The sequence below is a fragment of the Tachyglossus aculeatus genome, chromosome 14 (genome assembly GCF_015852505.1).
Source record: "Tachyglossus aculeatus isolate mTacAcu1 chromosome 14, mTacAcu1.pri, whole genome shotgun sequence".
Classification (NCBI taxonomy): Eukaryota; Metazoa; Chordata; class Mammalia; order Monotremata; family Tachyglossidae; genus Tachyglossus; species Tachyglossus aculeatus.
In genome coordinates this window covers 7,361,246-7,385,473 of record NC_052079.1, presented here as the reverse complement: position 1 = coordinate 7,385,473, position 24,228 = coordinate 7,361,246, and the positions used below count along the sequence as shown (strand labels likewise).

Sequence of the window (24,228 nt, the reverse complement as noted above, 5' to 3'; positions counted from 1 at the left end):
AATTAAGAGTGAGGTCATTTAAATTGTTAGTCCATTGTGGGACAGTCACTAGGTCTCACCTGATTTCTTCTGTCTTATAATAATAATAATAATGAGGGCACTTATTAATAATAATGATGGCATTTATTAAGCGCTTACTATGTGCAAAGCACTGTTCTTAGCGCTGGGGATGTTCCAAGGTGATCAGGTTGTCCCACATGGGGGGCTCACAGTCTTAATCCCCATTTTACAGATGAGGTAACTGAGGCCCAGAGAAGTTAAGTGACTTGCCCAAAATCACACAGCTAAGTGGCGGAGCCAGGATTTGAACCCATGACCCCTGACTCCAAAGCCCATGCTCTGTCCACTGAGCCACGCTTACTATGCACTTAAGCGCTTACTATGTGCAAAGCGCTGTAGTGCTTAGTAATAATAATTATAACAATAATAATGATGATATGCGGCATTTGTTAAGTGCTTACTTTAGGCACTACATGCTCTCAATAGAATGAATTTGTAGTCACACGGTGGTGTCTTTTTAGCCATTTGTGCCCCCCACAGACTCACGCCCTCAGTGGCTTCACGTTTGGAAATTAGCTCTATGTTCTTCAGATGAAATTCTGTGACCTTTATTCTATCTTCCATCTAATATCGTTCAACCCAGGTGGGAGTGTATGAATATTTAAAAATCGGGTCACCAATGGTCAACAATGGATTCCTGGCAGTAGGTTATTAACTAGAGAGAGTAACTTATGCCCGCTTAGGAAATCATTAAGTGCTAGTATCTGTGCTCTTGCTCAGAGAAAGTTGGAGAATCCCAGTGCTCTGCAAATCTTCTAAAACTCTTAATTGTATTTTAACCTATAAAATATTAAAATTACTTGGCATGGAGAACATTGTTTCTAATTATCTACTTTACCAACCCAAAACTCTTCTTTGCTAAACTAACCTTTCTAGCTGTATGTATGGTAGTTTTGGGGTTTTTTTAAATCATTTGGACTATTTGACAAGACAGTCAATATTCACGATGAGGATCATTGGGAAAAAAAAATTGCAGAATAAATGACTAGGAGATTAATATAGAGGAACTGACTCATCTAATAATTGATTTATGAATTAATAAATACCACTAGATAAAGATCATTTTTCATCCTCTAAACAGGACCCAAGCAAGCTTTAATTCCATTTTGATTTCCATTTCCTAGGCCCCATGGAAGCATGGTTGATACAGACTAAACTGATGACTGGGCAAAGATGTCAGGGAGGATACATTTGGCGTATGCGCTTGGGTGTGGAGGTATGTGAGCATACGCTTCTGCTGGACACAGAGTACTACAACATGAGTTGCCCTGAATGCTCTGTGGCCTGAGGGAAACATCATGCAACTCAGTGTCAGGAGACCCAGGTTCTAATCCTGCCTCCATCACTTGCATGATGTATTCTATTGGGCAAATAATAATACAAAATAATAATAATCATTATGGAATTTATTAATCATTTGTGCCAACCACTGGGCAAAGTGTTGGGAAAGATACAATACAATTAGATCAGAAACATCCCTGGACCAATGGGGTACACCAACTAAGAGAGAGAGAGAATGGGTATTTCATCCCCATTTTTCAGATACGAGAAGTGATGCACAAAGAAGTTATATGACTTGCTTGAGGTCACACAACGGGTCACGGGCGGGGCCTAGGTTAGAACCCAGGTCTCCTGACTCCCAATCCTGCTCTCTTTCCACTAAGCCATGCTGCTTCTCACTTGATTTCTCTGTGCCTCACTTTCCCCATTCGTAAAATGCAGAAAACCCAAATTGAGATCCAGCTCCGTCACTGGCCTGTTTGTGTGACCCTTGACAAGTCCTTTAGTCTCTGGGGGCCTCGGTTTCCAGATTGAGTGATTGTGCACCCCGTGTGGGATAGAGACTGCGTCCAAAATCAATAACCAGGATCTACCCCAATGCTTAGCCCATAGCGCTTAATTAGTGCCATTATTATCATCAAGAACTTACTGAGAGCTCACCTCCTCCAGGAGGCCTTCCCAGACTGAGCCCCCTTTTTCCTCTCCTCCCCATCCCCCCTACCCTACCGCCTTCCCCTCCCCACAGCACTTGTATGTATTTGTACAGATTTATTACTCTATTTATTTTACTTGTACATATTTACTATTCTGTTTTGTTAATGATGTGCATATAGCTATAATTCTATTTGTTCTGATGATTTTGGCACCTGTATACATGTTCTGTTTTGTTGTCTGTCTCCCCCTTCTAGACTGGGAGCCCGTTGTTGGGTAGGGACCGTCTCTATGCGTTGCCGACTTGTACTTCCCAAGTGCTTAGTACAGTGCTCTGCACACAGTAAGCGCTCAATAAATATGATTGAATGAATGAATGAAGGCGCTTACAATGAACTTACAATTTTGCTCTGCACCAACACTCCCCTTTAAAATTAACGGAAAGGCAGAGCAGTGCCGTGACCCACCTTGTGGTAATGGTTTTAACCTCTGGAGGAAACTGTTACTTGATAAATTCGAATGAGCACTTAATGCTACAATCAGAGAGCTGACAGACAATTTGCAAATGGCTTCGGGACAATATGCAAACATCTTCAGGATCTTGTGTCTTGTTTTTGCTTTATCCATGGGTGATTTAGGGCTTCCGGTTTTCTTTCACTCCGTCGCGTACTGATCTCCACGCGACTCATGAAAATGTTGCCAGCTGTATTTATATGCTCAACCTGATTAACAGTCATCTAACTGAAAGTAATTTTATGTAATTATAGAGAGAACTTAATTTTTTCTCAGATGAAACAGTTATAAATATATGCACCTGTGATCAACAATACATTTGCCGACCATAATACCAAAACATCCTTCGTATTTGATATTTACAAACATTATTATTAGATCTCCCTAATAGGGCACCTCTAGAAAAGCGTACAATTCTGGGCATGTGAACTGATTTTTTGAAAAAAACAATCCATACATTCCAAATACCATTGCTTCACAGTCTGAAATAATGGTCAGGTTTCTGAAATCTGTTCAGCAAAATATTACTAAGATGAGTTACTTTCATAAAACGGTGCGCAGTTTGCCATGTAGTAGTAATAGTAGTAGTAGCAAGGGTACTTACTGAATGCACACAGGCTGCAATGCGTCATACTAAGCCTGTGGGAACTGGCGTGCCATCCATATAGAAAACCACAGACTGTAAACTCCTTATGGGCAGGGGTCTTGTCTATCAACTCTATTTTACTGTACTTTCCCAAGTGTTTACTACAGAGCTCTGCACTCAGTAGCACTCACTAAATACCATCGATTAAAACACGTTGTACTCTCCCAAGAGCCTAGTACAGTGGCCTGCACAAAGTAAACGCTCAGTAAATGACTGTTTAATTGACGGAGATACATTCCTTCCTGAGGAGCTTCTATTCCCATTCCCATCTCCCTCACCCCACAGTAGAAGGTGTAGCTGAGCATTCAAATAACCAAAAGACAGTCTTCAGGAGGAAAACGAAGCACAGGCCTTCAGGATAATCCATCACATAGATTCCCCCCATGTATATGAATTAAACAGTATTTAGGAACACCCAAAGTTTCAAAAACATTTATCTTGTACACATTCTCTACTCCAAATCACTCTTCCTCATGTCTGAAAATGGCACCGCTGACGGTGAGAATTCTGTGAGTGCGGGAATGTGGTTGAGAGAGTGTGATTGAAAAAAAAACAATGTGCCTAATTCTGATAATTTTTTAAAAAATTTCTCCAAGGATATTTTTCCTATTTCTTTTGGAATTTCCACTTCATTTCTCACTAGCTGCAGTGAAGTTATTTTACTACAGATTATGGGATCAGTTGACTTAATTTAATAAAAGCTTCAAGGACTGCCAAGATAATCACCGTTTTGATTAGCAAGGAAAATTAAAAAAAATGATTCAGGTATAGTTTTGGGGTGACATATGTGACATTGTTAGACATCTCTCAGATGTATTATTATGTTGCCAATTTGTACTTCAAGCGCTTAGTACAGTGCTCTGCACATAGTAAGCGCTCAATAAATACGATTGATGATGATGATGTATTGTCATATCTGTCCAGTGCTTGTCTGCTGTGTGATCTTGGGCAAGTGACTTCACTTCTCTGTGCCTCAGTTACCTCACCTGTAAAACAGGGGTTGAGACTGTGAACCCTATGTGGGACAGGGACTGTGTTTGCTTGTCTCCAACCCAGCGCTTAGTACAGTGCCTGGCACACAGTAAGCACATATCAAATACTATTATTGTTATTTTTATTATTAATGATTAAATCAACCAATCTGAGGTAAAGTTACTTGGGAGGAGGGCATTAAACCTTTTTTTTTTATTCTCTGCAGAAAATAAGCCTTTAAATATTTCCCTCTGTTCCTCACACCAAACTGTTTCCACCACCCCCCTCTCCAACAAATAAGAATATTAATTACACTCCTTGTGACCGAGGTGCGAATCAGAGCACTGAAGAAAATAAGTTACTCAGGTACACTGGCCAATTTCTTCAAAATCAACAAAGCTCCTGGAAAGTACCACTAATCAGAAATCATTTGCAGCCTGTTGGATTCAAGCAACTACTAGAATTAGGAGATGGTTTGGTGTGTTTTTCCAGGTGCAGTTAATGATATTTATTATGTCACAGTCATGGATACCTCTTCCTAACACAGGCTTGTCACTGCAATTGCTCATCATCTGGGTCACAGGGACCATCCACCTCCTGCAGAGGAATAACAACCTCCTCCTGCTAAAAATCAATGAAATGCCATATAACCTAAGTGACATGAATACATTATTAGAGAAGCAGAATGGCCTAGTGGAAAGAGTCCAGGCCTGAGAGACAGAGGACCTGGGTTCTAATTTGAGTACTGCCACTCGCCTACTGTGCTTCCCTTGGACAAGTTAGAGAAGCAGCATGGCGCATGGCTCAGTGGAAAGAGCACCGGCTTTGGAGTCAGAGGTCATGGGTTCAAATCCCAGCTCCACCAATTGTCAGCTGGGTGACTTTGGGCAAGTCACTTAAATTCTCTGTGACTCAGTGACGTCATCTGTAAAATGGGGATTAAGACTGTGAGCCCCCTGTGGGACAACCTGATCACCTTGTAACCTCCCCAGCGCTTAGAACAGTGCTTTGCACATAGTAAGCACTTAATTAATGCTATTAAAAAAAGTCACTTCACTTCTCTGGGCCTCAGTTACTTCATCTGTAAAATGGGGATTAAGACTGTGAGCCCAGTGTGGGACAGGAACTGTGTCCAACCCAATTACCCTGCATCCACCCCAGTGCTTAGTACAGTACCTGGCACGTAGTAAGTGCTTAACAAATACCACAGTTATTACTATTAATATTATTATTAGCAGATCGGGAATTGCAGGAGTGGGACCAGTTGGGACTATAGGTCACCTTATGGTTCTGGGTGGCTGAAAAGACTCCAGGCCCAAGGCCTGCCCTTCAAATATCACTCTCCTTCCCCTCTTCAAACCAAAGGACATGGGCTGAGGTCTGAGGGACATAAATAGGAAAAATGGAGTCAAAGGGCCTTTCTGAGAAATACAAAAGGTCTCAGACCCATGTGCTGGCAATCAATACAGAGTCATTATTGGACTCATATATCACAAGGTCAAAGAGGAATTCACCCAGGCCAAAGGCCAAACAAAGCAAAGATCTGAATGATGCAAGGGAGGGAATACATAATCACTGTTTGAATAAATTAATGAATTTACACATATATGGCGACAAAGCAGAAAGCACTTAATCCCCTTTCAAAATGTATAGGCCCAATTTTGCCACAGCGTAGATCTCTCTGGGGGCTGACTGGTTCCTCCAGCAATCCTGAGGAGGGAAGCAGTGTGGCCCAGGGGAAAGAGTTTGGGCATGGGAGTCAGGGGACCTGGGTTCTAATTCCACTTCTGCCACTTGTTTGCTGCATGACCTTGGGCAAAGCATTGAATTTCTCTATGTCTCATCTGTAAAATGGGGATTTAATTCTCTTCCCTCACATGGGACAGTTAGCGTGCCCAGCCTGATTATCTTATTGACCCCAGCAGCACTTAGTAGAGTGTTGTACTGAATGCCTGGGAGAGTATGATATAATAGTAAACCTACACATTTCCTGCCTATGTCTACTCACTCTATTGTACTCTTCCAAGTGTTTAGTACAGTGTCCTGCTCACAGTAAGTGCTCAGTAAATTCTGATTGATTGCTTCCCTTTCCATAATGGTTATGTCACTTTTATTCCTCTAAATGGACAGTGAAGTGAAATTTATGAGAACCATCTCCTGAGCATCCTCATGCAATGCCTTGTGGAAACAGGCTGTGTAAATTCCCCTTTATTATTTCCAAAGGCCAAAGTAATGGATAATCACCTAGGAGGAACTATTCTATCCTAAGTTAATATGCAGAATGCTTTACTTTCTTCTAAAATGTTGCAACTTCTGCACTCTTAATTCATTTTTATTTGCTTCTGCTATACTAGCCTAGTGATCTTCTCCTCTGCCCCAGCCAATTTGTAAACTTAAAATGTATTATATCCCCAAATGTTTTCCTTTAAGAAAAGTATAGTACTGGATGACAAGATTAAGAACTGATAGTCAGTCCATCGTATTTATTGTGCATTTACTGTGTGCAGAGCACTGTACTAAGCACTTGAGAGAGTGTGATATAATAAAAGACAGACACATTCCCTGCTTACAACGAGCTTAGTAACAAGATTAGTAACATATTACAGTCTTAAAATAACTCAAGACACAGAAGGACATTTAGTTCAGGACTAGAAGCAATAATTCAGAACATCAGGCCTAGAACTGAATTCAGTCTTGCAAATATTTTTCAGAAATCATTAGATTGTTGGACACTTGAGAGAAGGGATGGTATCTTAATTTTTTTTCCTATTGTGCTAAATATGCCACAGATAGAAAGTGCTTGAAAAATACTATTATAATGATTATTAGGCCTGCAAAGTTTTTCTCAGTTCCATCTATAGCCATCTCATTGACTCACTCCCACTCTCTTACCATTTCTCCTGAAACTTACATACATGCTAAATAGACTGGAGGTAATTTTTATTCCAAATTTTAAAATAGATCCCTTTGGATTTCCCATTTCATATTTGGTTTACGATTCAATACCAGTCAAAAAAATGGGAAGAAACATTCACCCACCTGTTCTAAAAAAATCTTTCTGGACAGAGTAAATTATAACGTGCGGCTTTTCTCTCAAGAATGAGTCATAAATCCAATGCTATTGTGGCCAGCATCTGGAAGCACAAAGCTATCAAGGGTTCCTGGGGACTTAACAGCTAATTCTTATACTCTAGAAGTTGCTTTCCTTTAGAATTATGTTCCATGATCATTTTGCCTATCAACCTCTGATTCTTGTTTCCTATATATGTGAAAAACTGAGCCACAGCTGTATCATATTGCCTGGTAGATTTTTTTTTTAGCTGTCACTGCACACATATTCAGTCAAATTCATAAACCTCTGTTCATCCTCTCTCCCCAAACTCGAAACCTTTCTTGATTAAGAGGAAAACTCCCGGTTCTTCATGGGAACCTTGCTCAATTTATTATTTTTGACAAACACAAATGATCAGTACTACAACTGTGGCACATTTTCCCCTCAAACCTTGATCTAAGGAAATTGATTGTCTGGGATAAGATCACTCAGAATTGTCAGTGACCTGCAAATGAATCATGCTCCTTGAAAATATACGAATATTTGAAAATGAATGCTGAATTCTATACGATAGCCAAGACATAAGTAAAAAATATCCAGTTAGCAGCTGGCTATGAAGAGATACTTTGAGCAACTCTTCATGAATAATCTGTGCCAACAGACCTAGGATAAATTAGCACTACAGGTGGGAGCAGCAGCAGTAAAAGTATATTTTCTCTAGGATGGATCTGTTATTTGGGGATTTGACAAAGCAGTTTATTCCCAATAAAAAGCATTATCTTTCCAAAGCCAGTCATGGACTGAAAATGATTCACTGTCCTGTGTTAGGTCACATGTGGCAGTATTAAAGTATTTGAGTTGAGAATAATGGAAACAGCATCATACCCATGCAGTTACTGCCCAGTGATCCAATAATAATAATAATGTTTACTAAGCATTTATTATGTGCCAAGGACTATCCTAAGCACTACGGTAGATACAAGGTAGTCGGGTCAGACAAAATCCTTGTCCCACATGGGGCTCACAGTCTTAATCCCCATTTTACAGGTTAGGTAACTGAGGCCCAGAGAAGTTAAGTGACTTGCTCAGAGTCACACAGCAGACATGTGGCAGAGCTGGGATTAGAACCCACATCCTCCGACACCCAGGCCCGTGCTCTTTCCACTAGGCCATGCTGCTTCCCTGTAAGTTGTAATAGTTTGAAGACATAGTTCTCTTGGTTTTAGGGTTTAAGTAGAAATGGAAGTGTTAGAGGTATTTTTTGAAAGCCTATTGGGCGTGATGCACTGAATTAAGTGCTTGGGAAAGCACTATGCCAAGAAGTGAGACATATCCTTGCCTTCAAGGAGTTTATACTCACTTCCCACAAGAACAAAGAGTTAATTTGGTTGGCTCTGTTTATGCTTCCCTAAATGCTGAGATTTGAATAGGTAGAAACAATTCTGGCAAAGAATTAATGTAGTCTTCTGTTTGGCTGAAACTTAACCAAATAAAACTTGATATCGGGTATGAAAATATCAACTATTTGGTTCAATGTCAATTGAATCGAGAAGTAACATGGCCTGGGGGTAGAACCCAGGCCTGAGAGTCAGAGGGACCAATCCCAGCTCTGCCACTTGTCTGCTGTGTGACCTTGGGCAAGTCACTTAACTTCTCTGTGCCTCAATTACCCCATCAGTAAATAGGGGACTAATACTGTGAGCCCCATGTGGGACATGAACTCTGACCAACCCAATAAACTTGTATCTACCCCAGTGCTTAGTACAGTGCCTGGCACATGGCACATTGTAAGCGCTTAAAAAATTACATTAAAAAAGTTTTTCACCATTATTTTATTATGAAAGCTTCAACTCTAGTCTTGAAACATTTGGCTCCTTTTTAATAGCAAAATATGTATTTTTTTATCCATTCACTTGCAATAGTTCGTGCTAAAATGGAACATTTGTCTTAAGATTTCATGAGTGCCATTACAAGTTTGGAAAACTTTTAGTATAGTATTTAATGCAGGCTCTTAGTTTCTTTACTGAACCCTAAAAACTGAACTAAGATAATTATTAACACCTTTATTTCAAGACTAAAAAGTACAGAATGCTTAAGGAGATGCTTCAGATAAAACTCCACTATTTCTGCTTTGACATTAATAATAATAATGGTATTTGTTAAGTGCTTACTATGTGCGAAACACTGTTCTAAGTGCTGGGAGGATACAAGATGATCAGGTTGTCCCACATGGGGCCCACAGTCTTAATCCCCATTTTACAGATGAGGTAACTGAGGCACAGAGAAGTGAAGTGACTTGCCCAAAGTCACACAGCTGAGAAGTGGTGGAGCCAGGATTAGAACCCATGACCTCTGACTCCTAAGCCCAGGTATCATAAGTGAATGGCTGTATTGACATTTTAGGTGATGAAGATATTAATACTGTGTGTTGAATGGCTTGCTGGACTTGTATAAGAAAGGCTAGTAATTAGAAAACGAGGCAAATTAGTTTGCTGCAAAAAATGACACAATGCAAATCACTCTACAAAATACCAGCCTTTTAGATCTTCATTTAAGTGTATTCTGATTTATTTAAAACTGGCATATTATGCTGATAACAAACTGCATGCCTTGGGCAGGTTGAGAATAATGAATGAAACCGTTTCCCTTAAACAGCCAATTCAATATTCATTCCTTAGATAAAAAGCAGCTCCCATTCTGAAATAAGAGGCTGGTAGACAGGCATAATATATTTGGTTGGTGACACATAATTGGATGACAGAATAAGTCTAATTCCGTGATAGCACTTACCAGTGGTCCATGAGATAAGATATGCCTTCTGTCCCCATATGCTTCCTGTCATGTTGTTGGTTCACAGTTCATATTCATAAATCTTTTCAGTACTTGGAAGTCAAGAAACATACAGGACCATAATCAGTCAATCAAGGGTGTTTATTTACCACTTTCTGTGAGCCGAGCATTGGGCTAAGCACTTGGGACAGAAGACTGCACTAGAGTCGGTAGGCACCTTCCTGCCCACCAGGAGCTCATACTCTAGAAGGGGTAATGGCTGTTAAAATAAATTACTGATGAGGGAATAGTAGAATAGAGGGTTATTTCTGAAAGTGTTGAGGGGCTTAGGGTTCAGAATATATCAAGTTCTTAAGGGGTACAGATCCAAGGGCAGAGGGAATGTAGAAGGGAGAGTGAATGAAGACATGACAGCCTAGTCAGGGAAGGCCTGTTTGAGAAAATGTGATTTTAAGAGAGCTTTCAAGGTGGGGAGAGTGGAGGTCTATCTGCTATGAATATCAGGGAAATCTCAGGCCAGAGGGAGGATTTGGGAAAAATGTGGGTGGTAAGATAGATGAGATCGAGGTGCAGTGAGTAGTTTGGCATTAGAGGAGCAAAGTTTATGGGCTGGATTGTAGTAGGAAATCAGTGAACTGAGGTAGGAAGGGAAAAAGTTGATTGATTTCCTTAAAGTCCAAAGGAAGGAGTTTGTGACTGATGCAGAGATGGATGAACAACCATTTGAGGTTCTTGAGTGGGAAGATGTTCACTAAACGCTTTTTTAGCAAAAACGATCTGGACAGCAAAGTGAAGAATGGACGGGAGAGGTGAGACAGAGGAGACAGGGATGTCAGTGAGGAGACAGATGCAACAGATGAGGCTGGACTAGTGGGACAGCCATTTGGATGGCAGGGAAAGGGACAATTCTAGAGATGCTGAAGATAGAACTGAGAGGATTTGGTGACACACTGAATATGTGGGTTGAGTGAGAGAAATGAATCATGGGTAATGCCTACAGTACAGGTTCGTGAGACAGGGAGGATAGTGAGATTGCCTACAGTGATGGAAAAGACAGGAGGAGGACAGGATTGGGTAGAAAGATTACAAAATCTGTTTTGGACATGTTTGATGCATCAGCAGGGCATCCACACAGAAATGTCCTGAAAGCAGGAGGAAATTCAGGACTGCAAAGAGGCAGAAAGGATAGAGCTGGAGGTTCATTTAGGAATCATCCACCTAAAGGTAGTTGTCAAAGGTGCCCAAAGGAGTAGGTGTATGTGGAGAAGAGAAGAACGGAGCCTTGAGACACTCCCACATTTATGGGGTGGGAGGCAGAGGAGGAGTCTTTGAAAGAAACTGAGAAGGAGCAGCCAGAGAGACAGGAGGAGACCCAGGAGAGGACAGTGTCAGTGAAGCCTGGGTTAGGTAATTCATTTATTCATTCATTCAATCGTATTTATTGAGCACTTACTGTGTGCAGAGCACTGTACTAAGTGCTTGGGAAGTACAAGTTGGCAACATATAGAGACAGTCCCTACCCAGCAACGGGCTCAAAATCTAGAAGGGGGAGACAGACAACAAAACAAAACATGTTATATTTCCAGGAGCAAGGGGTGGTCCGCAGTGTCAAAGGTAGCTGGAAAATTGAGGATTAGGATAGAATGGAGGCCATTGGATTTGGCAAGAAAAGGTAATTGGTGGCCTTAAAAAGTGTGTTTTCCATGAAGTAAAGGAGGTGGAAGCCATTTTGGAGGAGGTCAAGAAGGGAATTGCGGAAGTGAAAACAGTTGGTGTAAACTCATTCTAGGAGTTTGGAAAGAACTGGAAGGAGAGAAAAGGGGTGATAACTAGAGGGTGTCATGGAGTAATGGGAGAGATTTTTTAGGATAGGGATATGTAGCTTTGTGTCGTCTTGTCCACCGACTTTATCACATTGTACTTTCCCTAGTGTTTGGTGTGATGCTCTGTAACACCGTTAAGATCTCAACAAACAACCACTGATTGATGGGTGTATTTGAAAGCAATGAGGAAGGAGCCTTTGGTGAGTGAGCAGTTGAAGAAAGCAAGTCAGGCAGGAAAGAAGGGAAAGGGGGCAAGTGTTTAAATAAATTGTGAAGGGATGGGGTCAGAGGCAAAGGTGAAGGGAATATATTTTGAGAGGAGGTGGGACATCTCCATTTGAGATACTGCTGAGTAGGATGGGCGAGTAAAAGAGGGGACAGAAGGAGAGCGGTACTAGAAAGATGCAGGGGAGATTTAAGGGAGATCACACCTGATGGAATCAGATTTACCAGTGCAGTGGGTGGCAAGGTCATTACAGGCAAGATCTAGAAGAAGTTGTTTGAGAAAGGAGTTAAAAATCATACTCATCGCTGCACCCAGAGAACATTCTACCCATGGTGCACATTTGGGGTGACCATGCAGTCTTAGATCTGATCCTACTGAATGAGTCCAGAATTCCCCGAGAAGCACAGCATCCCATAAGATCCAAAACCAATGAAACAGGAATGAGACAGAAAGCAGACTTTGGGGCTCACCTCCTCATTTCCTTAATCCTAACCATGTAATATGGAATGGGGATTAAGGAATGAGCACAATGTGAACATGAATTCCACTCAAACCGTGATTGCCACAGTATGAGTAAATTTAATGTAAAAGAGACTTGGCCTCCTTAACTGTTGAAATATGATACTCCAAGCTTTTCAGATGTTAATTCTTCCCAAACAAATTCATTTTAAATAATGAAGAAATACACAAGACTATGGATGAAAGATCTGCATTTTTAAAAAGATTTTGTACGGGAAAATTACATTTAAATAATTTTAATTTGAATATGTCTCGATGTAGATTATATTTCACTTCTGGAAATTGCTTTATGAATCCTAGTGTTATTTAATCGGTCCAGGTTACATTAATAACAAACCTCATGCTGAGTGAATTTTAGATGTGTTTTCTATTAATTATTGTCTAGGAAAAATATCGAGAGACTAAACTTTGGATGTTCAAATATCTAAATTCAAAGTTGCTGTCATTTTTCTCAAACTCGAGCCCTTCAATTTAGAAATTAAAGCAGAGCGGTGGCAAAATTTCTACAAAGCAGTGGTGGTTTCTGATCTCGAAGGTTACGAGACCTCTCTAAGACTGTAAATTCCTCTCCAGACCATAAGCTTCTTCTGGGCAGGGAACACATCTACCAACTCTGTTATATTGTACTCTTCCAAGTGCTTAGTACAGTGCTCTTCACACAGTAAGTGCTCAATAAATGATTAATTGAGACCTGTATGTATCAGAGCAAACACATCTAGTTTCATCAACATTGTCTGTGAACCACACCCAGCCAGCAGCCAGGATAACCAAAGAGGTTTTGGAATACAGTGACGTTTACTAGCCTTGAGGTAATTATTACAATACCCCCGGTCCACATCCTTCCCCTGGCCTGTAAATGTCCTCCCTCTACACATCCGCCAAGCTAGCTCTCTTCCTCCCTTCAAAGCCCTACTGAGAGCTCACCTCCTCCAGGAGGCCTTCCCAGACTGAGCCCCCTTTTACCTCTCCTCCTCCCCATCCCCCTGCCCTACCTCCTTCCCCTCCCCACAGCACCTTATATTTGTACAGACTTATTACTCTACTTATTTTACTTGTACATATTTACTATTCAATTTATTTTGTTAATGATGTGCACATAGCTTTAATTCTATTTGTTCTGACGATTTTGACACCTGTCTACATGTTTTGTTTTGTTGTCCGTCTCCCCCTTCTAGATTGTGAGCCCGTTGTTGGGTAGGGGCCGTCTCTATATGTTGCCGACTTGTACTTCCCAAGCGCTTAGTACAGTGCTCAATAAATGATTGAATGAATGAATGAACATCTCTGCACCCTATTTCCTGGGCTACTAGTCCCCTTATGCACTTAAATCCTCAACCCCTAATTTAGGTATGTCTCCCTCCAGCACAACTTATGTAGGAATCTTTAAGCTGTAATGTTTTTCTATCTCTAAATTTATTTTAGTGTCTGTCTTCCTCACAATATCGTAAGATCCTTGAGGGCAGGGATTGCGCCTACTAATTCTAGCATCTCTCCTGAGTGCTCAGTACAGTGCCATGTACACAGTTAAGAGTTGGTATTATTGCTTGATTAACTTCCCCTGGGTTTAAAAGACACAGTGAAATATCATCTCAAACAGTAGGAGAGATATCAGTGGGCAGTGGAGAGGCAGCTGCATTGCTCTCCTTAATTATTAGCATTTAAACACTTACTATGTGTCAGGCACTAGGATAGTTATAAGTTAATCAAGTCAGACACAGTCCCTGTCCCAGCTGGGATTCACAGTCTATGGGGGCACTGAACCCCCATTTTACAGATGAAGAAACTGAGGCACAGAGAAGTTAAGTGACTTACCCAAGGTCACACAGCAGGCAGCTGGCAGATCCAAGATTAGAACCCAGGAACCCTGACACCCAACCCGAACTCTTTCCCACTAGGCAGAACGTTTGGAGGTCAAGAGGCAGTCTTAAAACAAAGACAGGCTTTCCAAAAGATAAGTAGGGACCATGCCTAACTTCCACTTATGGGATCTTTCTCTAAATGCTTAGTACAGTACTTTGCAAACAGTAAACGTTTAATAAATGCCATTATTACTACTACTACTACGAAACAATGCAATTTGGCCAAGGACCATCTTCACCTGTAAGCGATGTGGAATGGATTAATAATGATGGCATTTGTTAAGCGCTTACTATGTGACAGGCAGTGTACTAAGCGCTCGGGTGGATACAAAGCTAATCAGGTTGGACATAGTCCCTGTCCCACACAGGGACCCGCAGTCTCAATCCCCATTTTACAGATGAGGTAACTGAGGCACAGAGAAGTGAAATGACTTGCCCATGGTCAGATGGCAGACAAGTGGTGGAGCCGGGATTAGAACCCAGGCTCATCCTGTATCCACAATGCCATGCCACTTCTCTTGTTTCTTTCCGCTAAACCCACCTGTATATTTAGGAGCTCATCATTTAAAATGCCTCCTTCAAATAGAATAGTTAGACTTAGTGACCAACGATCCTGTATCCAGTTAAGGAGGAGAGAAGGAGAACAGCCTTTACAGTGAATTAGTAGGAGTATTTAAAATGAGATCGTATGATGACCTAACCATCATCACCAAAAATGTATTTCTCAAGCGCTTACGTGAGGATGAGTCCATACCGCAAGCTACGTAGACTATAGACCTGATTTCTTTCCTTTTAGAGATTTCCAATTTAGCTACTCACCTTTCAAATGAGTTGAAATTTTCCACTCTAGCCCTCCCATACTTTATACTATCATGCTAAAGTCAAATTCAGGTAGCATCCCAGACATTAGGACTAACTTTGCTTCGGTTCCCCCAGCAGTTTTATAAATGTCAGTTCCTAAGTCTTCCATGCGAAAGTGCAGCAATGCAGTAAAGCATTGAACTGGCCTTTGAACAGCCATCAGAGTAATCCATTGAAAAGGTCAGGTGCCCATGATTACATTATCTGAACTATTTTGTTGGGAAGATGGGTATCGCACACCTTCCTATATGCTCCAATCTTCTTGGGTGGTTAAAAAACTCAAAGTAAGAGCAAAGAAAATAAAAAGTGAATTCTCCAGTATCATCGATAGGCAAGAAACGTCAAAAAATAAGAGAATTCGTAAATCATTGCCTCTATCTTATACAAGTGAGTACTTAATGGCAGAAATGGGGCATGAAATGAACAATTTATATTTTAATTAAAATATAAAGATGACATAGCTCATCTCTTCTGAACATTTATCACCAGTAACTGGTAGCGAGTAATACTGGCACGTATGCCTGTTTCCAACATTCATTATGGAGTCCAACCTCTATTCCTGCCCATTATAATGTCCTACGTGATCAATTTCAACTGGATCCACCATATGAATTCCCCAGAATCCTTCCTCAAAACGCTTCCTGGAAGTACATTTTAGGACTCATTCATCTCTGACTACATTAGTGCTGTCAGGCAATTGTGTGCAAGCGAAGCATAAAAACACTGTACATCGCTTTGTGTGCACAATTCCCTGAGACGATAAATGAGGTGTTACTATGAGCAGAGATCTCTACGTCCTTTTCTGAATGCTTTCAAGAATAGCCATTCTGTCTTAATTGTTTTTCTTCAATCTACTCCAGACCTTACTTCATTGTTCAGCACCTGGTGTCTAATGAATACCATTTACAACAAGAAAAACAGAGCTTTTCAAATGACGGTAGATTGTAAGCACTTTGAAGGCAGGAGATGTGCCTTACTTCTGAAATGTTGTTTCTAAGCACTTCAAAGTGCTTAGCCCAGCTGCCCTGCACTCAGTAGGTGCTCTATAAATACCTCTGATGACGTTACAAACTTCACAAATCAGTTCTATCTGTACTGAAGTTGACATTTTAAACAAGCCCTATACATTTTGTCTTAAACGTTCAATTAATCAATGGTATTTATTAAGCACTGTATTAAGCACTTGAGATAGTACAATAAAGTACAGTAGATGTATATCTCTACATATCTACATGTATTTTAGCCTAGCTCAGTTGCTTCCAGCCTGAAATCATCACTCAGTCATTATTTGTCTGTCAACTCCAGAATTGACAAATAGCAATGACACTTTACTGGGCAAACTGTTTTGAAAGAAAGCAAACATTGTTGAGCTACAATCCCAAGTGCCTTTTTGCTTCCAGTATTCCCAGCACAGAGTATAGAAAAATAAATCGTTTGTATTAAGACCTTATTCTAGTTGAATAAACACTGATCCGTGGACATTTTATTGTGCAAACACAGATAGGCCACGTTGACGTAAGCATCATCAAGTGAGGAGGAAGCAATTATCCAGTGAATTCTATCAATATTGTCTGCCCAGATGGACAACTCAAGCCCAAGAGAGAAAAAAATATATACACTTTTTTTTCCAGCCACAGGCTTTTCACCCTGAATTGTCTGGATAATGAACCAAACTTTTAAATCATAAATCCAAAATAATTCTTACAGTGATAATTTTCAAATGACCTTTATCTGTGCCGACAACGCAAGAAATGAATTCCTTATTTCTCTTATAGAGGGAGTCTGAATTACATTCTTAAGAACAAGAAACATCCCCATCTGGGCCATTGTCTTGGAACAGTCTGGTTTGCTTGAGATTGAGCCAGTTGATATAACTGGGTAAGAAGATTGATACAGGGAGAGAGAATATGGAGAGTGATGATGGGGGAGGAGAAAGATGAAGCATAGAGTGTGAAAGGGAAGAAGGGATAAAAAGGGAAAAGGAAAGAGCATAAGAGGAGAAAAATTGAGACATGCAGTTTGAAAACACAGCTCAATTCCCTAACAGCGTCCAATCCAAAACACACAATAATCACAAGTGATATTGGAGAATTTAATCTGTATCTAATGAAGAATTGGGAGCATATTTTTCCAGATCTTTAAAAGAGAAAGCAATGGTTTGAGCTCTGCTACCTAGAAAATGAATGAAGGAGTCATTCTACAGAAACAAGAGTAATTCTGGAATGGTCTGTTAAAAGACCCTAGTGGGCAGTAAGATTGAAATAGCAGGTAAGAGCATCTTTGTTTAAATTAAAGCACTTAGCCTCTTTTAGCCCAGCAGTTCCCTTTGAATCAAACAGGTGCATGGTGTATTCCAGCCAGCAGCATGATAATCAGATTAGGAACATTGCTGATTTTCACCAGAAAGAGCCTGGTGTCCTGATACACCAAATGCTCTACTGTGAATAGAGCCAAGGCTATCAAGAAGAGTCAGCAGTCTGATGTTTTGCAAGAACCTCTACTTGCCACATAAAATGTACTCGAAACACATTCAATTGGAGATGGAATATTGAACTCTGAAGCGCTGATTCAAGGTGCATCACAAAATTCCTATCACACAATCAACACACTCCACTGAGTGCTGAAATTACATTTATTCAGACCCCCAGCACTCGTTAATGTGTGCAGCATATCCAGTAGAATCTTATGGACTGAATTCAAATCCTTCATACTTTCATAAAATAGATTCCTCAAAATTATATGTATGCATTTTAATGGCAGGATTACAGTGGAGCAGATTAGGCGGTTTTCTCCCTTCGTGCCTTGCTGCCATAAATTGCAGGAAAATTCCTTTCTTGCCTTCATTCATAATGGCACTATTTAATAAGGGACCAGGATAAACTTCCTGGAAATCAACATGGAATTGGAGGTAGAAAAAATTCTTTTTACGTAATTGCGTACACATAAAAATGGGCTCTGTTTGCCTTAGAGATGTGTCTCTTTCTGGACATCTTTATTACAAATGCCAGCAGCTAAGAAACTTTGTTATCCTTGTACTATTCATTTATCTATGATGCTTCCTTTCCCCACCCCGCAAGTATGATAATCTTTGCAGATACTATTTTATCGATTTCCAATGAGTAGTTGTACAAAAAAATGGAATATTTCTCTCCTGAAAAGGTAGATGGGATTCTAAAAGGCTTAGGTTTGGGGAAGTTCTTCCCAATCTAATTTTACATATTTTCCTTAGAGAACTGTCTGTTAATACACAAAAGGTCCAGAACTTTATCTCTTATAATGTATGATATACACTAGAGATTTGTATGCACCTAAGATGAATTTGAATATTCCAACTGCATTTGAGAAGCTGCTGTTATCTAATACTCTTCTCTTTGTAGTTGTCATATTTCTAGTGATCAGAATAGCCTCACAGATGCATAAAACAAATTGCTTTCTCTCTGAATGTGTTTTCAACAATCTTCCTCCCGGCTTGGTGAATCCATGCACATCTTCTCCAATTCTGGCTCACCAAAGTCACTTTAATAATAATAATAATAATAATAATAATGGTATTTGTTAAGCACTTACTATCTGCAAAGCACTGTTCTAAGCACTGGGGGGATACAAGGTGATCAGATTGTCCCACGTGGGGCTCACAGTCTAAATTCCCATTTTACAGATGAGGTAACTGAGGCACAGAAAAGTTAAGTGACTTGCCCAAAGTCACACAGCGGATAAGTGGCAGAGTCAGGATTAGAACCCATGACCTCTGACTCCCAAGCCCGGGCTCTTTCCACTGAGCCACGCTGCTTTAAAGTTTCTACCTTCCATGCAAGGCTTTGCATCATTATGTTCTTCTTTCTACCTTTTCACTTATCATCACCTTTCTGTTTTCTCATTCCCTTTCTCCCCTTCAGTCCTCAGTGGCTCCTAGCAGTTCCAAAGCACATTATAGTTTTTTCTTCCCCATTAGAAAACCTCCATCTTCCTACCTCAGCAGCAGGTTCTTTCTTCCTGTGTCTTTCATAGACCCCATTTTGCCAGCATTCCCCGACTCCCCAAAGTGACCCAGCTGGACAGCCTAGGATGATCTCTTTGTGCAACTTTGATTAATAGGGCACTCCATGTATTGGCACCTGCTTTCAATCAATGGCATTTATGGAGCACTTACTGTGCGCAGAGCACTGTTCTAAGCTCTTGGGAAGTACAGTATAATAGCATTGGAAGACACAATCCCTCCTCATAAGGAGCTGACCATTTACAGGAGGAGCTGACCATATACAGGAGGACCTGACCATCTAATGGGAGGCTTTCCTGATGGTACTGCCCCTCCCAACTGTTTGAAGTGATCACAATTCTGCAAACATTTACTGGGTTGAGTTTTCTGGGGGGTTTTGTTTTTCAAATTGACAACTTCCGACTGTTTCTTCTAAGGAAATGATATGAGGGGTTCTATTAATGCGACCAGTGTGTTTCCATTTAGTTCAACTGGTTTACTACTGCTTCAGTCATTATTTGTGTTACAAATGTACTTACAAATGTAAGTGTGGTGGGGCTGGGGTTTGGGGTGGTGAATAAAGGGAGAAAGTCAGGTTGATGCAGAAAGGGGTGGGAAAAGAGATAGGTGCTAGTGTGCTATAGAGAGGAGGAAAGTAAGACATAATTGTGACATATCTGTAAGTGCTTCAGGGGGTTGTGTGTACTCGAGTACTTAGGTGGTGTGAGAATACTGATGTGGGAGTTGGGAGAAATAAGGTGGGAAGACTTGAAATCAGTTGGAGAAGATTTTCCCAACTATTTCCAGTTCTCACCTTCTGTCCAATGCACCACGTTTTTTTCCACACTCTTCACTACCTTCCCTCCCACTATGAAAAGTCCTCTTATTGACAACAAGCCTCAGTTTGGTTGATGATGAGTGTGAGTGTTACAAAAAGCCCTCCCACTAACGTCTTCCTCTGAACCAATTTGGCTGAAAACTCCATGGCCGCTACATATTCACCCAGAGACTAGATTTTAAATCTGCAGACACAAACCCTCACTGACCTCTTGCTGGATGAGAGAAAGCCTCAACACCGATAAAAAATGGCTTCGACAACTTCTGAAATCTGTGTCCAGAATCAACTAAATGCCATAATGCATCCTAAATATACTTTTTAAACTCTGCAAATGGTAGTGAGAGATATGAATCCTACCTCTCTCTGGAATGCTAATAATATTAGATCTTGTTGTGGAGAAAGATTTACATTAAACTCCATGTAAGTCATTATGAGAAATAACCGTATTCAATGTTTTGTTGAATAGACCTCTGATGCTGTTCACCATGACTGTGTGGCTCACTGGATGACAAAATGACAAAAATATAGCTTTATTGCTTCTCTTAATGACTGAATTCTAATGGAATCCTTTAAGATAACCCAGAAAATAGGTTCAATTACAAATGACGTTCACCCTCCTGACCTGGAGAAAATTGGTAATTACTCAGAAAGATAACCAGATGGAAATATTGCATGAAACCAACCTCAAGTGCAGTTGTTGTTTCTTATTCCTAACAACTTGGTAGTTGTCAATAGCACCAGGCCATCATCTTTTTGGTAACATAAATTTCGAACATTTTCTGGTATCACAGGGTAAGAGTTTTAGAATGTAAAAGTGCACTTGCAGATCCTATTTAATGATGTCAGGCTGTGCGCTGCATGTCCGTCTCATAATGCATCCATCTGCCAAACAGGATGACGGGAATGTTGTCAGGACAAGCAATCTGCTATTCATAAATTAGGTAGTTTCCAAGGAGGTCATGATACAGGCCAAGAACAGAGCCTCCTTTCAATCCCTGCTTAGTTTTCAGAGAAGACTGCAGAATTACTGGAGAAGCTCTAGATGGTAAGCTTGTTGTGGGCAGGGAATGTGTCTACCATCTCTGTTGTACTGTACTCTCCCAAGTGCTTAATGCAGTGTTCTGCAAACAGTAAATGCTCAATAAATGCCACTGATGGATTGATAATTACATTCTCAAACCCATTTCGGCCAGAGGTGTGACCTCTACTGAGGTGGAGTGGAGGCCCAAACTGAACGCTAATGAATGGTGAGATACTCACTCATTTTATCCCAGTGAGCACTTCCTCCCCGTCACTGAATTCTGACAGCTAATGGAGTAAGTCTTCTAAGGATGACCTGTTGAGAGAATGAATAAATGATTAATTATTTAGTGTCTGCATCTGGTATTAAGTTCACTTAATCTCCTAAACATCTGTACAGAACGAAGTCCCTGACAGCTTCACAGGAATGGAGAAGGACTAGGCTTAGGCAGGATTTGGCATCTCAGCCTTGCCTTCTACAGTCGCCTGATTATGTAGGTTTCTCGTCAATGTTTGCAAGACATGATGGAAACCAAAGTAAATAGAAACTTCAAGCAATGACCCCATGAACCCGCAGATGAAATCGATATTCATTTTTCAAAAGGTAAGACAGGGAGAGTAAAGTCTTGTTCCATTCTCTCCTGAAAGGGTTTTTCTGGTTCCTGGATAGCTACTCATTGATTTTCATTACTGATCAATGAAACCAATGACAGATGAATCCAAAAGATTCAGAAATAGAATACTTGGTAAAAAGGTTATTGAAACAGAGACCAGAATTGCTTTATCAATCATTTCCCAAAGGCTGTTAGTTGCGAAACACAAGAAACGTAAGCACTCTTACAATATCCACTCGGAATGCTGCTATATATCCACATTTTCTAAAGCAAAGTATGAGAGATGAATGATGAAATTGTTAGTTTGGGGAAAAAAATGCTTGTTTAAATCATCCAGATTATTGCTTAAAACAAACACCCTTGTCCATTTCACCTCGTCTCTCCGTTCGGCTCCTGGGACCACATTTCCAGAATTACTGAGTGATAGTCCTTGGGTGATGGAGAATTTAGGAATGAACTTATCCAGGAGCCAAGCATAGATATTTCAATCACCTTAGTTCACTTCAACCTCAAGCTTATCTTTTAGAAGCAGCGTGGCTTAGTGGAAAGAGCATGGGCTTGGGAGTCAGTTGTCATGGGTTCTAATCCTACCTCCACCACTTGTCTGCTGTGTGACCTTGGGCAAGACACTTAGCTTCTCTATGCCTCAGTTACCTCATCGGTAAAATGGGGGTTATGACGGAGAGCCCCACGTGGGAATTTCCTTGTATCTACCCCAGGGTTTAGAACACTGCTTGGCATATAGTAAGTGCTTAACAAATACTTCAATTATTATTTTATCCATCTGGGTGTAATTGGTGATGGATGTGTGTGTGTGTGTGTTTGTAAGTGAGTGAGTGAGAGAGAGTTAGAGAGAGAGTTTGTATCATGCATGCATTGGGGAGGGTATGTTTATTTGAGGGAATGAGTGTGTGAGAATCCAGAAAAGCAGTGTGGTCTAGTGGAAAGAGAAGGAGCCTAGAAATCAGAGGACCTCAGCTGTAATCCTGGCTCCATTTACCTTCTCTGGGTCACTGAGCAAGTCACTTAACTTCTCTAGGCCTCATTTCCTCATCAGTAAGATAGGGATTCAATACCCATTCTCCCTTCCCCTTAGACTGTGAGTTTATTTGCTACAGGGCTGTGGCCGACCTGCATCTTGTGTCTACCCAACATAGTAAACACTTAAATACAACAGTTTGAATTGGTGCAAGATGAAATTTAGTTTCAGGAAACTAAAATGGGATTGGGGCAGAGACACGAGAGGGTCAAAATGACAAGAAGGAAAACAAAAGATCTAGTGGCACACATGATGGAGAGAGCGAAAGATGGCAGCAAAGAGAAAGGGAGACATGGGAAAACATGATAAGTTTAGAGGGAGGAGAGAAAATACTATATATAGTTTATTCATTCATTCAATCGTATTTATTCAGCACTTACTATGTGCAGAGCACTGTACTAAGAGCTTGGTAGAGTAGAATATAACAATAAATAGACCCATTCCTTGTCCATAACAAGCTTATGTCCATGTCTCTATATTTACACATACATGATACGTATGTGTGAGGGCAAGAAGTCCAATTTGGGCTGAAAGAGGGGAGAAGAAAGGTGATGGTGATGATGAAATATAGGGTAAAAGAAGGAAAAAGTAATGAGGATCCTAAAAATTGAACTAGGGGATAACTTCTACTTTATGACATTGCCGAAAACTGATAGGTGCAAATTGCCTTCATTTTAGGAAAATATGTGTCTTTTGATGCACATCTTAATAGCTCTCCAAATGTAGATTCTTTGAGACTCCATGGTTGCTAAGAAACTGACACTTCAAATTGGAAATTTTCATCCACACCAGATACATTATCTTGGCAAAGTCAATGTGCAAATCTGGCAGCCATGTCAAGAATAATTTTTAAAACAGAAGATAATTCAAATGATTTCAAAGACATCTGCTCATCTTTATATAGAAATATATGATCCATTTATTATGCTAATTCTGTGGCATCTTTACATTTTTATGACATATTTTCTTCAATGTATGCCTGATGCTGAGTGGCTCAATTCTGAATAATAGCCAAGGTTCCATTTCCTGAGGATATTTTACTATTCCATTTATTGTCACTGTAGCCCCCCTTCTACATGAACAGCCCCCTTCTACATGAACACATTCAAACTGCTCTAGGAAAAGGGATCAAGTTTGGCAACAGTGGAGGTTGGCAGAACATGGGAGGATGAGGTCATTTCTAGCACCTTTAATTGGCTTGTGGAATATGGATGAGCCTTTAATTTATCTGCATCTGAGGCTGAGTAATAATATTACTTCACTTTCTTATGGGGGGGGGTGTTGTTTTGAGGGGAAAGTATACATCAAGATCATAAAAGGGTATAATCCATGTAAGGGTCCTTAAAAAAAAAATCAATCTATTGGCATGGCATTTAAAATGCAGATGTTCTTACCCACTTTGATGGTTACTATTTTTCTAAAATCTGCATTTGTTCAGACTGGTGGACTAGCTTCAGGATGCTCTATTCCCTCAATTTTTTTCTTTTC

The 24,228-nt window shown here is 40.4% G+C and overlaps 1 long non-coding RNA gene across 1 annotated transcript in view; it reads right to left on the bottom strand.

Annotated features, from left to right (window-relative positions):
* The window catches only part of LOC119937231, a 55,830-nt gene extending 34,449 nt beyond the window's left edge, over nt 1-21,381 (bottom strand). The window contains exon 1 of the long non-coding RNA XR_005453953.1: nt 21,328-21,381. This is a non-coding gene — a long non-coding RNA (uncharacterized LOC119937231). The remainder of the gene's footprint in view (nt 1-21,327) is intronic.
* Between the last annotated feature and the right edge of the window lie 2,847 nt (nt 21,382-24,228).